Raw genomic sequence first — 16760 nt, 5'->3', positions numbered from 1 at the left:
TGTGACATCGACGTCCACCTTCCCACCAGGCCTGGGTCAGGCACCTGTGCCCCGAGAGAGCCCACACATCAGCCTGTGCTGCCCAGATTCCTGCCTGGGCCCACAAAGTGTGGGGCATCTGTGAAGGCTGCCCCTAGACTCCTGCATGGCATCCAGCCCGAACGTGATGGAGCATCCAGCACTGGTGTGCCCGGCTCAGCCTCACAGCAGGCCCTGCTACTTCCCCGTGGCATCCCCTCCCCACTCCCACCACACTCAAGATCTTGGCACTTGTGGTTTCTACAACCTGGCAGGTGCTGTCCCCCCCTGCCTCCCTCTCATCCTCAAACAGCTCCCAGCCCAACGCACACCATTCACTTGCCCTCACACTGCACTGTTTATTATTATCTCAATGTGAAATGATCCTGCGTGTTTCTCTTTTGCTTGTCACATGGCTGCCTGCCCCGCTAGAGAGGGAGAAGCGTGTGCACAGAGCCCCTGCCTAGCTCTCTGATGTTTTCCAGTTCCAGGAATAGTGCCTGGAACTTAGGCAATCAATACCCATCAGTAGTTGTTTGATGAATGACTAATGCTCACCAGTGGTCCTAGGAGGTAAGAGTCATGTCCTCATTTCACAGATAGGCAGATGATGCCCACAGAGTCAAGCCCCATGCACCATGCCACAACCTGGTAAGGGACAGAGCTGGGTCCCTTTCCCCTCTCTCTAGCTGTCCATTTGACTTCAGTGCTGGTCACTTTTGTAGGGAAATGCAGAAGACAGGCCCGGGTGGCAACACATTCTGGATTCCTGCAGACATGCCCAGGCTTCATGCCCTCAGGGGTACACAGCTCCCCAAGGGGTTTGCTAGGACATGCAGAGTCCAGCATGGGTGGCAGCAGTCCAGCATGGGTGGCAGGAGCCTAGCTCAGCAGCTTCCCTTTCTGTGACTTCAGGAAGACACCCACATTCTGTGGGCCTCAGTTTCCCTATCTTCACAATAGGGGTGCTAGCTAGACTTAACACATCATTTGTCCTTCTCTCCTGATAACAGACCAAAAGTCCCAGAGAATACAATGTATTCACAGTAGGAGGAAATGAGAGGAACCTGCCACCACTGGCCCCTCTGATCCTGCATTGTCCTTTCTTATCCAGGGACCTTCCCTTATCCTGCCTGGACTCCAGAACCAGCTGCACTTGTTCCTACCCGGCATGCTGTAACTTTTCTGTGGACAAGGTCATACGTGATCAGCCCCATTTACAGATGAGGTCCCCAAAGCCCAGAGGGTGCTCACCTCTCCTAAAGTCACACTGCCAGCAGGTGGCAGGGCCGGTGTTTGAGCCCAGATGTGCAGAGGGCCCTGACAGCTATGGCCTGTGAGCCGTGGGGCCCCCACCAACCCCCCACACAGCCTCACTCCTGCATTCCCCTCTCTGAGCCTCTCCCCATGCCGAGCTGCCAGCGTATTGGACCGTTTTCTCTGTAGGTGGTGAGTCTGAGATGGAGATGTTTCTCAGCGAGTTATTTCTAGAGTTCCTGGCAAAGGCAGACCTCTGAAGCATTGTGTGTGTGTGTGTGTGTGTGTGTGTGTGTGTTTTTAATGCACTTCCACTGGGGGTGGCAGGCTACAAATGAAAGGGGCCATGGAGCTCAGGAAATGTTCCTCCTGTGAAGCCGGAGGGGCTCGCGGCCCCACCCATAGGTGTCTCTGTCCTTCCCCAGACCACACGTTTCCTGGGAAGGGAAACCTTACTGGAAATTCAGAATATTCTGGCATCTGCTTTTCTGAATGATTTGGACTTCCTCTGGGGGTGGGGGAGCCAGGAGAGCTGTGCATGCTTTTCCTCTCCTTCCCCTGCTCTTAGACACATTGCACTGGGCTGCAGGGCCTTCAGGTGAGCTGATTTCCAGATCCATGTTGGACTCTGGGCAGGTGGACAGAAGCCCAGTGTGTCTGTAGCCCTGGGAAGGTCTGATGGTTTTTCTGTGGTTTCTGTTTTCTCAACACAGACACCTACAATAGACATAGCATTGAATCTCGTTGATTGCTGTCAGCTACAGGTCCTCCCCAGCCTGAAGAGCCAAACTGGTTACCACAGAGGTTCTCGAGGAAGGAACCCAGTCCAGGAGGTCAGAGTCTTGGTTTCCCAAGATGGCCGGACTACTGAGTTGCTGTGTGACCTTACACAAGTGATTCAAACTCTCTGAATCTTCCAGGTAATTTCCTGGTTTGATTAAAGAGGAAATAAATGTGTCTTCCTACTTAAGAATACATCAGCTCCACCATAGTCTGGGAATCAGGAAGCTGGGGTTACAGAAATGAAATGGATTGTGTTTTTGCTCTTGGATTGGCACTCTTGGACATGGCCAGGCTTCAGCACGGGTTTCCTGCCAAGGAAAGAGGCCTGTTGTCATGGAGCTGAGTCCTGGAGGAGAGAGACCAGAGATAGGCAAGGGAAGGGCAGGAGGCAGGCAGAGACCCTCCAACGAAGACCACAGAGGGAGCAGGGATGCAGACTGAGGGCAGGACTGGTCCGTGGGGCCTGAGATCTGTCTTTAATCCCCTGGGTGACTTGTCCCCAAGCAGGAGGCCAGATTGGCCTGGGAGTCTCTGTGGGGCAAAAGCAAGGTAAATGTGCAGAAGCTAAAGGAGACAGATGATCTGTTCCACAGAAGGAAGAACTTTCCGGCATCTGAGCAGTGTGGAGTTGGGGGAAGTGAACTTGGGGTTTTCTGTGGCAGCTGGGGGGCATGCTGATTTACATGAGGTCTTTAGCAAAGTAGCCACAGTGTGCAAAGCCGCCATGGCTGAAGTTTCTATTGTGGACACCGGTGCTATTGTTGGACGCTGCAGAACTGCAGTAATTCACATTTATGTCCCAGGCAGTTCCCTGGAATGAAACACCCCGATCTTTAGAGCCTTTCCTGGGCCATTGGAAGACACTCAGCAAGTAAATTTTATGTTCTCACTCGGGTTCCTAACACAGGGTCTGTCTGGAGGGAGAGAGGCACTGTCCGTGCCTGCAGGAGCTTCCCTGGTGCAACCTAGAGACCATCTTTAGGCTGAATCCATGCTGGGTCAGGGGAGGAAGCCTTCATCCCACTGGGCAAATGAGGTGACAGTCGTCAGTGCCTGTCCCCTGTGCTAGTGAACCCTTTGATGGCTATGCGAGGCAGGAAGGATCAACTCGTTTCCCAGGGAGGCCAGGAGGTATGTGGCTCCTCACTCTGCCTCCCCCAGCTAATCAGGAGTGAAAGCAGCACTTAAGTCCTAGTCTGCCAGACTCCAAAACTCATGGCTTTCCACTAGCCAGGCTGCCTCATCCTCAGAACTAAGAAGAGAGCAGGGGGTGCCCCGAGAAGGACTGGGGAATGTCCGCAGGGGAAGCTGGGACCCCTGGGAGATTTCACTGCAGCACCAGTTGCTGGAGAGGATGGAATCACTGTGTGCTCTGAGACCCCCACTCACGCCCCTGTGTCTGGAGCCAGGGCCCCCAATCCTCCATGCAGCCATTTTTCCAAGAAGCCAGATGCTGTGCCGCCTGCCTGCCTGTGCTTTATCAGAATACAGCAAAAGGACATAAATAAATAAACAAAACTCTGCTGAGCTCTTTCCCCCTAATGACCGCCAACGTGCAGATGCTTAAAGAGACATTTTTCCAGAGAACAATGGATGAGAGGCGTCCAGACCATGGAAGAATTTTGTGTCAGATATTATTGTTAGTTGCATTTTTTTAACAAACCCAAGCAGATAGGACCTCATTGAGATTTCTATCGGGCCCAGGAGGTTTCCTGCATTTCAACTTTGTTTGTTTGTTTTTGTCAATACATTAGTGTCTGAAATTTGTAAGGCACTCACTTGTAGCTAGAAAAATTCCTCTGTTGGGGGGCAGTGTTTGAACACACAATCTTTTTAATTTTCTTCAGCTGGACCTCTATCACTGGATCTTTCGTTAATATAGATCCTTATTTGTGACCGGCCCCTTCCCATCTCTCTGTGGCTAATCAGCCCGTTGGACATATGGAATTGTTCGTGCTTAAGCGGTTAGCAAGGCCAGACTGGCTGCAAGAAATGTAACACTTTTTGGGCAACCCCCTCTAAGCTCTATTAGGCTTCATTGGGCAGAACCCCCATGGTCCCAAGGATAACCCTCCTCTGCTCAGGGAACACTCTGCAGGGCCAGACAGGTATTTTCCCAAAGGACACAGGGCAGGGAGTTGGGTGGGTGGAGGGCTGCTTCTGGCTTCATCACTACGTGTTGTGTGGCCTTAGCAATCCTATTCCCCTCTCTGGCCTCCTTCTGCTGTTGTCAAGAACAGGGTTAGATGACAAGCAGGAGAAGTCCTGAAATAGGCAGACAGTGCAGGATCCTTTGAAAGGGCACCCTCGTGACCCAGGACAGCCCCTGAGCTGGTCCTCTCATGCAACAGTGCCAGCAGTTCACTCAGGCTGACCCATTCTGTGAGGGGGAGAGGAAACTGGGGGTTCTGTGAGAGCAGGTCTGACTCACTGATTCCCCGACACGTCTCCATGGACTCTCGAGGTGCCTGCCCTGCCCATCACTGGACAATGGGCCTGGTACGAAACAGGAAGAATCCATCCCCACGGACAAGGTGGGTCCTCCACTGTCCCTGGCCCTACCCATCATCTTCGTGATGCTGGCAGGCAACAAAGGCCCACAGAGGGTCCACCATCCCACACACCCAGGGCACAAAGATTGCTAGATAAAATACAGGGTGCCCAGGTAAGTCTGCATGTCAGTTAAAGAGCCAATAATTTTTTAGCATGTCCTAATATTGCAATGAGACATGCTTATCTTAAACAATTTTCATGGTTTATTTGAAATGAAAATTTAACTGGGATGTCCACTCGTTGTTGCAAAATCTGGCTATCTGGCCGGGGTACGGAGTATGTAGGCATGTGAGCTGGGACCAGAGCTAGTTCCCATCCCCAGCTCTCAGCTCTTGCCCCAGAACCTCTTACCTCCCTCCCCTTCCTGTATCCTCCACCCCCAAAACTCTGGAAGACGCAGAGTTGCTGCGGTGATGCTTGGGAGGAACTGTCCTCATCCTCCCCAGCACTGAACTTTTAAAATTCTGAAGCCAGAAGTGTTGTGCCCTGAGCCCCCTGCAGACCACTCCACGGTGCATCTCTGACCTGGCCCTGTCTCTCCTTTGCAGAGCTGGTAGAGCCACCGAAGCAGAGAAGGAGTGGGGGAGGAGAAGTCTGCAAGTGTGCACTGGACCGTGTCCTAAAGTGCCAGCCAGATGGCCATCTGTGCACTTTGGCCTCCCCGGTCCTGCCAGGGAAGGAAGTATGAAGCCAAAGCCAGATGAGAGTGAAGACCTGGCCAACAGCCTCTCTGCAGACCCTGCCAAGCACATGCCACCCCCTCGGTCATGTGCACACACACACCTGCACACACACACTCTGCTCAGTCCTTTAGCTGGTCAGCGCTGATGGCTCTTGTGGGGGGCCTCTGCTCTGTCCCGATCCACCCATGCTCACAGTCCCCCCTGCAGAAGCACTAGCCATGCTCAGAGGACTTTCCAAAGCCCCTACGGAACCCAGGGACTGCTCACCCGTGGCTGTTGGTTATGTCAGATATCGGAGAACCAGCCCCAAAGACAGGCTACTGTTGTGGGAAAGCCCAGAACATAAGACTGCAAGGTCTGGTTCTTTCTGGAATCACTGCACTCCCTGGAGAAGGCCACACCCCTTCCTCTTTCAGGCTTTAGCTGTAGCATCTGTAAAATGGTGATCCTAACCCCTGTCCTGCCTGCCTTATGGAGATAGTGAGGATTAAATGTGTGTTAGAAAGGAAAGCTCCCTGTAGGTAAGAAAGTGTTGAGCAGACCTCACAACCAATGCTTTCCGTATGTGCTTCCAGGATTTCAGGGAGATTTTTCTATTTTCCATGGGTGTGATATGTCTCCATACAGCCTGGAGCCTAGTATTTGTGCAGATAGTCAGGACTGGAAGAGCTCAGATGTTGGAGAATTTACTGCAGGCTGGTCCTGTATATTGCATCGGCTTGTCACCTTCCTCGTTCTGCACACTGGATCTCTGTTAACATAGCCCCTGACTCTCACAGAACTTATTGTCACCTCTAACCCTGTGCTTGTTTTCTGCACTCTGCTGCTAACATTCCCAGCCCTTGTATGGATAGGCCTGGGGCCTCATGGCGCCCTGTTCCCAGGCCTGCAGAAATCTGCTCTCTGGGAGCACCTCCACCAGACCTGGCTGACCGTGTCCCTGAGCCAGAAGGGGATTAGAGGCCCCCACTGAGCTGGAGCTGGAGATTTGGAACAGAATACCCCCTCCCTTTCAGCTGGGCAAAAAGGAGAAGGAGCAGAGCCAACAGCCCCAGGGCTTCCTGAAGAAACTTTGCACCAGGAGCCTCCCATTTCCTGGGCTTCTGCTGATGGAACAAACTTTCCTCGGCCCTTGGGGGCCCAGATTCTGGAACAGGCTACTCTGTAGTCAGGCACTGTGTGGGGGAAGGGGTGTCAGCCTGGGATGGCAAGGACAAAGCCCCAGCCCATGCTGCTCCCCAATCTCTCCTTCCACCCAACTTGCTCTGTGGCCTCCAGCAAGGCCCTTCTCTTCCTGGGGCCTTAATTTCCTCAGCTGTAGAATGAGTCAGGGAAATAAGATTGGTCCAGTGAAATGTCACAGCTGAGTGGGTCTTACAGAGGCAGATTCTACATGGAGAAGGGGTGTGGGGCACCACCATCTTTTCTGATTCCACTCTCACTTCCCAGCTCTCGCAGCCTTAAAGCAAACTCCAGCTGCCCAGACCTCCACTGTGTGCCCTGGGCTCTGGGCCTTGGCTGATCTGGTAAATGCTGCCCCCACACGCCAAAAGGACAGAGGAAACAACTAAGAGAGTCCCCAAGGCCCAAGGCTGGAACAATTTGAGCAACAAAATACATCATGAGAGTATCAAATTATAACTCCTAGAATAAAATAAAAATCCAGGAGTCCACATGGTTATAAATAAGTACCTGAATAAATAAATAAATGAAGGCAGCTCTTCCTTACAGAAGAGTTCCAATTAATAAATGTGACATGAACAAGGGAAATAAAAAAACACCATTAGAACACCACAGTAATAATTATTGCAGACAAGACGCACTGATGTATGCTAAAATTAATGGGTGAAAGTTTGAGGAGAAGCAGCATGTTCGAATTGTCTCAAAGTATCTCCCCCAAGAGATTTACTAATTATAAAGGGGAAAGAAAATACAGTAATCTGCAGTGGAGAAACCCAGTAGGTGCCACCTTAATCAAGTGACCAAGTTAACATCACCAGTAATAAGACGTAGCGACATCACCACATGCCCCTGATAGGATGCACAGAGAAGACATTTCATGTATATAGTATTCTTGCCAAAAAATGCATAACATCAATTTCATCATGGGGGGACAATCAGACTGAGGGGTATTCTACAAAATCACCCATCAGTACCTTTTCAAATGTCAAGGTCATGGACGGCAACGATGCTCTGAGGAACCATCACAGATTGGAGGGGATTAAGGAGAATGACAGCTAAATGAAACGTGAGAGCCTGGATTGGATCCTGGAACAGTGGAAGGATATTAAGAGAAAAACTGGTGAACTCTGAATCAAGTCTGTATTTTAGTAACAGTATTGCCCAATGTTGTTAATGTAATGATTTTGATAAATTATACAAGATGCTAACATTAGGGAAAGCTAGGTGAAGGTGTACAGAAACCCTCTGTGCTATATTTGTAACTTTTTAATTTCAAATAAAAAGTAAAAAATAAAACTGTTTCATTCCATTTTCTAGGGCTCTTCACTGATGCCAATCAATAGTTTGCAGCGTTTCTTCCCCTAGGTCCACCCTTGAATAAGTGGTGGGCCCTCCGGGCCAGGCACTTTACATACACAATTTCATTTGAATCCTCATAATGGCTCTCTGAAAGAGGTATTATTAGCCCCATTTTATAGATGAGAAAACTGATATCCAGGGGCACACACTAGAACATAGAGGCTCTAAATTCAGACTCTGTCTGAATGCAGAGACTATGACAACTGATGTTTTTACTCAATTGTGGTAGCTTATGGAGGCGGTCTCATGCATATGGCCAGCAGCAAAGGCAATGCCTTTTGGTCCTTTGGAGCATGGCTTTGAGATGCTACATACCTTAATCCAAATGCAGGGCTGATCCTTTAACAGTAGAATAAACGTAAGACTCTAGACTGCTTGGGCACAAATCCCGGATCTTCTACTTATTTATTATGTGTTCCTACAAAGTTACTTAATCTCTCTGTGCCTGGGTCTCCTCTCATATAAAATAAAGGTAATATTTAATACCCGTCTATAGCCTGGCTCTGAGGGTCAAGCACTCAGGTCAGTTTTACACACTCCATAAGTGTTAACCATCGCTTTTGTCTTCGCCTTCTGCATCTTTCCCCAGCCACCTACAAAGTGCCAGCTTGCTGGCTAAGATTTCCTAAACTAAACAGCAAGTTGAGGTCCAAGAAAAGCTCAGAACACACTGTGGAAAGAGAAGCAGAGAGGAAATATCTGACCATCAACAGAAAGGTGTAAGATGTTATCAGCCTAAAATCCTAAGCTGGGTAGCAGCTAAGAATCATATAGAGACATTGTGGGATTAGCAAAATATTCCAGTCAAGGTGTCCTGGAATGATCCAACTCCTTATTAACTTGAATGTGCTCCACTGGCGGAGGCACCTATCTGCCCAGATGTGACCAATCTAAGGTTAACTTTACAAAGGGAGAAAACAGAAGGGAAAGAAAGGGAAGGGGTGGAAAAGTGGTGGGAAGAAGAAAGGAGAAACACTTTTACCAAATGAGCTCATGAAGGAATGAATCTTAGAATCTCTTAAATTTTGAACATGAATCAATAAATCTCAGAATACTACTGAACACCAAAATCTAGGCAATGTTTGGCACCTGCTGGCTCGGTGAAAATACTGTTTTTTTAAATGCATGGAATGATTGGGATCTGAGAGCCACCCTTGCCATGTAAACCTGAAGAAGGAATTGATATGAGCATTGGCAGAATGCACCCTGTGGTTCTCCAGAGTGCTGAAGTCTGTTAAGTAGCAGAATTCTCATCAACTTGATCAAAACCAACCAATGACTCACACCAGGTCTATAGGTGGGCACTTCTGTGGTAATAAGGCTGATAGAACTGATTTTAGGGCTGCAGAAATCCACAGTTTTGCATAGCTAATAGGTTGGTCTTTGCTCCTGTATTTTTGAGGACATACACCCCTCATCCAAGTTCATTGTGGACCTCCTGCCACAATTGTAAATGCCTGGATGCCAAAAGACAGCCTCCTAGGAGAACATATATCCTACCCTCCTTCCTCTAGGCAGAGTCTTTTGCAACAGATTGAAATTTCACTCGCATTTGCCTCTAACTCTTCTTCACTTCAGTGGCCTCAGCTGTAAATTGACAGGGTTGGACTGGGTCAGTGGTTTTCAACCTTGGGTGCACATTAGAACAATAAGAAAATTTTAAAAAATCTTAATGCCCCTGTTCTGACCAAATCGAAATATCTGTAGTGGGTCTCAAGTATCTTTTTCTTAAAGACAAACAAACAAAAATAAAAATAGTAAATGTCTCCTCTCAGTCATGATAGAGTGATAGTACCAGAACAGCTCTCCCACTTGTATTAGTTTCCTATTCCTGCTGCACATAATATACATTTATTATCTGATCTGGAGGTGAGAAGTCAAAATGAGTCTCAGTGGGCTGAAATCAAGGTGTCAGCAGGCTGTGTTCCTTCTGGAAGCTGCAGGAGAATCCATTTCTTTGCCTGTTCCAGCTTCTGCTTCCCTTGGCTCATGTTTTCTTTCTTCTAACTTCAAAGCCAGCAAGGTTGGGCCAAATCCTTCTCACACTGCCATCCTTCTGCTTCTCTCTCTTCTGTCTTCCTCCTCCACTTTTAGGAGCCTTTTCAATTATAATCCAAAATAACCTCCCTCTTTTAAAGTCAATTTACTAGCAGTCTTAATTTTATCTGCAATCTTAACTTGCCTTTGCTACATATCATAACATATTCACTAGTTCCAGAGTGAACATCTTTAAGGGACCATATTCTGCCTACCACATCATCTAAAATGGGGGAAAAGTATGGACAAATACGTAAAACGAATGTTTTCAGACACTGAACAACAGGCATCATAGTAGTGTAGTGACTAAGAAAAAGAAAACAAAGGAGATGTGCCCTACAATTCTGCAGATTTCTGCCTAGAAGCATTTAGCAGACATGGCGATTATTCACAAGAACCCAAGCACATCGTGCAGTCTCTGTGAGCTGAAAAGACAGAGATGTAAGTTTGGGAAGGCTGAGGCTGCTGGAACTTGTGGGACAGAAAACTAAAGAGGAAGAGGCTATGCAGAGGAGGAGGTCCAGATATTGTCATGAAGATCCCCTGAGTCTTTGACTGAAGACTAAGCTATAAATGTGTAAAGACTCCATTAAGCCAGGCAAAGAACAATCACCAGACAGGGAGTAACTACCAGGGAACTGTAAGCTGAATAAATACTAAAGCTTGGTATGGTTGAGAGACATTTGAGTTCTGACCAAATAAAGAAACCTTATCAAACACTTGGAGCATTTAGGAAAAGTCTCATAAAAGGCACACCTTGGTGGTATAACTTAGCTGTCCTTTGAGTAAAGACTACTTTAGATCCCATGAAACTTAAAACCAAGCTCAAAAGTGCAAGATAACCTGAAAGTGAACTACTGGCTATCAGAACACAACTCAATGTGCTTTATGGGGAAAAAAAACACACACATAACAAAATCTAGACATTCAATAACTTCAAACACACAATGTCCAGCATCTAATTAAAAATAACGAAACATGCAAAAAAAAAAAATTAAAAAGTAACCCAATAAATTTCAATAGGACAAACCTATAGAATCAAGACCAGAAATTATAGAGGTAATGGAATTCGCAGAAAAGAACTTTAAAACAGCTATTATAAATATATTCAAGGCTTAAGAAAAACATAGCACACTGAAGAGATAAAAGGTTTTTTTAATCCAGAACACCTAGAGCCAAAAAATATATAATATCTAAAATGGAATATTCACCAGACAGGCTTAATAGCAGATTAAACATCGCAAAAAGAAGTTGTAAATAAGATTGAATAGAAGGCAAGAACTATCCAAATAGAAGCAAAGAGATATTTTTAAAAAGCTAATAAATTAAACACAGCCTCAGTGACATAAAGGACAATACTCAGTGATCTACCATTCTGAAGAAAAAAACACATTGTTTTCTGTCTACCCTCGCACACAACACAGAAAACTTCTGTGTCCAAAATGTGTGAAGATTTCTTTCCACAAACAACCAGTTCTTCAGCAGATACCAGCTGGGTGTCCTATAATTCAATTCAGTTTGATACTATCTGCCTGGAGATAGGGTCAGATCCCATAGGTGAAGGACTCAGTTCCACAAGACTGTCCCCATCAACTTCAGATGCTAATTGTAAGTCTGGGTTTTATGCCTTGTGACTAACCAGATCTAAACTAGGTGGTCCCATGACCTTCTCCTCAGGTTTAATTAATTTGCTAGAGAGCTCACAGAACTCAGGGAAACATTTTGTTATACTTACACTTACCCATTTAATACAAAGACTATTGTAAACAACACAATCGAACAGTCAGATAAAGACACACAAATGATTCAGAAGGGTCCCAAGCATAAGAGCTCTGTCTCTATGGATTTGAGGCACACCACCTTTCCAGTGCATGAATGTGTTCTTATTTACCAACCTAGAAGCTCCTCGAACTCTGTCCTTTTGGGTTTTTATGGAAGCTTCATTATGTAAGCATGATTGATTATATCACAGTGATTTGGTAATCAACTCAACTTTTAGCCCATCTTCCCTCTCAGAAGGTGAGGGAGTGGGGCCAAAAGTTTCAACCCTCCAATCACATGGTCAGTCCCAATGGCAACCAGCCCCAATCCTGTGATTATCTAAGGGCTTTCCAAAAATAATCACTTCATTAATATAAACTCAGGTGTGGTTGTAAGAGACCTGCTGTGAATAATAAAACACATGTTTTTCACTTGTATTGCCATGCAGCTGTTTCAGGAACTGAGGGAAAAAGTCTAAATTTTTTTAGCAAAAAAATATGCCTATTGCTCTAGTCACTTGGGAAATTATGAGGGTTGTAGGAGCTGGGAACCAGAAGCTGTGACAAAAGCCAGAATATGTATTTTTTATTATATCACAATAGCACAACTATATTATATAATATAGAGTCTTCAAAGAAAAGGAAGAGAGCATTAAAATTATTTGAAGAAGTATTAGCTGAGTTTTCTAAATGTTTTTGAAAGTATAAGTTGACATAGTCAAAAAACTCAAGAAAGCACCAGTCAGGATAAATACAAAGAAAATCATATCAGGGCATTTCATAACCAAGTTTATGAAAATGAGAAAATCTTAAAAGTCACCAGAGAAAAAATACTCATGTACAGAGTAAAATAACTAAAAAGTAATAAAGACTCACATGAAACTATGCAAGCCAGAAGACGATGGAACATCTCTAGTGTGTAGAAAGGAAAGGAAAAGAGACTGTTGATCTAGAATTCTATAGCCAGTGAAAATATTCTTCAAAAGTAAAGACAAAATAAAGAATTTTCAGACAAATTTTCATTATCCCTAGCATACCTGCATTATAAGAATTATTAAACAAAGTTCTTCTAGCTGAAGGAAAATATCAGACAGAAATCAAGTTTATACAAATGAATGAAGAGTCCCAGAAATGCTAAATATGCAGGTAGGTTAAAAAAAAAAAACATTTGTGTTTTCTAATTTCTTATTTTCCTTAAAAGGCAGTTGATGACAATGTAAAAATAATGTGGAGTGGGGTTTATAATGTATGCATAAGTAAAATATGTGACAATAACAGCACAAAGGACAGGAGGGAAGAAAGGAATTATATTGCTATAAGATTCTTATATCACACATAAAGTGGTACCAGTAATTGACAGAACAAGGAGACAGAAAATCTATAAGGATATAGGAGACTTAACCAAATAGACCTTTATGGAACACTCTACCCAACAACAACAAAATACGTATAACTTCCAGTGCACGTGGAATACTTACCAAGTAGACCATATTCCCAGTGTTGTGCTGGAGCTGGCTTGTAGCAGCTCACAAAATTGTGCACATTTCTTTCCAATAGTACATTTAGTAACATTATGTTGAATCTGGCCACGGTGCAAGTATTTATACCATAAAAATTGGCAAATACTACTAATCAGACCTTTTTTTTCCACAAGACCTGACTTACCTGTACATTACCACATAGTCTGGTGTGCATGACAAAAGGTAATTTACATAAAACAAATACCAATAAGTTTTAAAGTATTGACATAGTACTGTGTATGTTCTCTGGCCACAGTGGGATTAAATTTTAAAATCATAATAATAAGATATATGCACAAGCCCAAAATATTTAGAAATTAAACAATGCACTTTTAAATAACCCATAGCTCAAAGAATGAATTACAAGGGAGATTTTTAAATATTTTGAACTAAATGAAAATAAAAACAAAGCTTATGAAGTTTGTGAAATACAGATAAAGCAGCTCTAAGATGCAATGACAACTTTTGTATTGATATCAGAAAGGAGAAGTCCTAAAGTCAATCATTTAAGGCCCTATTTGATGAATGAAGAAAAAGAAGGACAAAATAAACCCAAAGAAAGTAGAAGGAAGAAAATAGTTAAAATAAGAGCATAAAACACTGAAGTAGAAAATGACAAACACAGAGGGAAATGAGTACAAACGCTGATAGTTCTACAAGGTCAAAAAACTAGTACCATTGACAATTGCTAGGCCTCTAGCCAGATTGACCAAGAAACAAAGAAGACACAGCTTACCAATCCCAGGAAAAAAACGACATATTACAGACCCTACTTTAATTAAATGGCTAATATGGAAATAGCATGAACAATTTTATGTCACAAATTCAACAACTTAGAGAAAATGTAAAAATTCCTTGAAATGTGCAAATTACCAAAGCTCACTCAAGAAGAAATAGAAAGCATAAATAACCCTGTATGTGCTAACCAAATGGAATTTGTAGTTATAAACCTTCCCACAAGGAAAGCACTAGGTTCCAATAGTTTCACTGGCAGATTCTATTTTTAAAAACTAGGTTTAAAAAAATCAGACCTATCAAGTTATTTTAGAAAACAGAAAGAAAACTCTTCCCCATTTGTTTTATGAAGCAAACTTATTCTGATACCTAAACCAGAAAGCATATATTAAAATAGAAAACTACAGACCAATACCCTTCATGGAGCACAAATGCTGCTAAAATATGAGCAAATTGTATTCAACAGTATGTTAATACAAAAATGATAATACACTATGACCCAGTGGGGTTTATCCTAGGAATTAAAGGTCAGTTTAATATTCAAATATAAGTGAATTTATATGATTATCTCAATAGAATCTTGAAAAAAATTGACACAATTCAATATCATTTATGGTAAAAACTTGCAGTGCAAGAATATATATGTATAGTCTTGCACTGCAAGTTTTTACCATAAATGATGTTGAATTAATATATATATATCAATTCAAGCAAATATATACGTTTGCTTCCAGGCTGCTCTTCTTTGCACTGAGGCTCAAGGTATTGGTGCTTTCTTCCCTGAACTGGCTCCCTCCCCAGGACCTCAATTATACTGCAGCCCAGCAGTCCAAAGTCTAGTTCTATTCAAGGGGACTTCTCTACCACCTTGGTGTAAGCCCTCAGCACCACATGAGCAGAGCCATTGCGTTGGGGAATCAGGGTTTCCCAGCCAAGGGACAAAGCTTTGATTTGGTCAGCACTTATTTTTGTCTAAGCATGAGAGAAACCCAGCTCAGCCTGGATTAAACCAAAAATAAACGTTATCAACTCACATGACCAGAGTTAGTCCTGGCTGAACCCAGGTGCTAGGTGGAATGATTAGTTCTGTTTCTCAGCTTCCGTTCTTCTCTGTTGACTTCATCCTCGAACTGGCTGTCCCTACAAGGTGGCAGAAATGGCCCCAGCAGCTCCAGGCCCATGTCCTACTGTGTCCAGAGTTGGTTCCTTCTGGTGGATTCTTGGTCTCACTGACTTCAAGAATGAAGCTGCAGACCTCTGTGGTGAGTGTTACAGCTCTTAAAGGTGGCACAGACCCAAAGAGTGAGCAGCAGTAAGATTTTTTGTGAACAGCGAAAGAACAAAGCTTCCACAGCATGGAAGGTGACTGGAGCAGGTTGCCTGCTGGCTTGGGTGGCGGGGGGTGGCCAGCTTTTATTCCCTTATTTGTCCCTGCCCACCTCCTGTTGATTGGTCCATTTTACAGAGCACTGATTGGTCCATTTTACAGAGCGCTGATTGGTGCATTTTTACAGAGTGCTGATTGGTGCATTTACAATCCTTTAGCTAGACACAGAGTGCTGATTGATGCATTTACAGTCCTCTAGCTAGACAGAAAAGTTCTCCAAGTCCCCACTCAACCCAGGAAGTCCAGCTGGCTTCACCTCTCAATCCCAGCACTTTGGGAGGCAGAGGCGGGTGGATCACAAGGTCAGGAGTTTGAGACCAGTCTGGCCAAGATGGTGAAACCCCGTCTCTACTAAAAGTACAAAAATTAGCCTGGTGTGGTGGTGGGCGCCTGTAATCCCTGCTACTTGGGAGGCTGAGGCACGAGAATCACGTGAACCCGAGAGGCGGAGGTTGCAGTGAACTGAGATGGCACCACTGCACTCTAGCCTGGGTGATAGAGCAAGACTCCATCTCAAAAAAAAAAAAGAAAAAAAAAATGCTATATGAGGCTGGTAAACAGGGGCAGGTCACTTCTCTGGTGAATAAGCTTAACCAACCCCCCAGCATCCTCCTCTCTTGAAGGAGGAGTTACAGACTATGCCAGCCACTTGCGGATTCACAGCAGCCTTGGGACAGGGCTCTTGGGGGGTGGGTTTTCTCTGGTAGAAAGAGTAGCTACTTAGGCGCCAGGCATTTTACCAGATTGACATTCCACATGCATTCCATGTCTCCTCAAGACAGTCCAGAGAGAGGGACATTGTTCTTACCTGACAATCAGGGAAACCAAGTCCCAAAGACTTAAGTGACTTCACAAAGTCAGGAAACGCTGGTGATAGATTCTATTCTAAATCTAGAAAAAATATCCTTCCCATAGCACCTCTATCTTTTCCTATTAACGTTAGTAGGTGTTCAATAAATATTCATGAGATAGGGAAGAGAATTTGAACTGTCTGCACGCTAGCCACTTGGCCAGTAAATTGGAAGTCGAGAATATGGTCCCCGTATACACTTACAGCATGTTGAGAGAAGCAGGGCTTCCCAGACAGGCGAGGGCTCTTTTCAGAAAGGGTGGAGCAGGCTCTGAGCAGCCTGGCTTTTTAAACAAGAATCGAAGGTGATTCTTGTGATTAAGTGTTGTCGGCAGCCGTGCCACGGGGACCCACAAAAGGCAGAAAATGGCCGTGACACTTGTCTTACTCAGACTGCAGTGGAAGGAGCAGACCCGCCTAGTTTCTGGAAGAGGGCAGCCTATTTTCTCCCCTTCGAGGCAAGTGGAGGTTCGTGAAGGGGGGGGCCAGAAGAGACGAAGGAAAGTTACTGCTGCCCAGAGCAGCAAAGTGTTTTCTTTTCTTTTTTTTCTTTTTTTTTTAGACGGAGTCTTGCTCTGTTGCCCAGGCTGGAGAGCAGTGGGGCAATCTGAGTAGCTGGGACTACAGGCGCCAGCC

The 16760-nt window shown here is 44.9% G+C and overlaps 1 long non-coding RNA gene across 1 annotated transcript in view; it reads left to right on the top strand.

The window, feature by feature from the left end:
- LOC117974647 (uncharacterized) overlaps nucleotides 1–7750 on the top strand; it is a 77034-nt gene extending 69284 nt beyond the window's left edge. The window contains exons 2-3 of the long non-coding RNA XR_004664728.3: nucleotides 1989–2195; nucleotides 5160–7750. This is a non-coding gene — a long non-coding RNA (uncharacterized LOC117974647). The remainder of the gene's footprint in view (nucleotides 1–1988; nucleotides 2196–5159) is intronic.
- Nucleotides 7751–16760: the final 9010 nt, after the last annotated feature.

This window comes from Pan paniscus, chromosome 8 (genome assembly GCF_029289425.2).
Source record: "Pan paniscus chromosome 8, NHGRI_mPanPan1-v2.0_pri, whole genome shotgun sequence".
Lineage (NCBI taxonomy): Eukaryota > Metazoa > Chordata > Mammalia > Primates > Hominidae > Pan > Pan paniscus.
The sequence above is the reverse complement of the archived record's forward strand: the minus strand, read 5'-3'. Positions and strand labels throughout refer to the sequence as shown.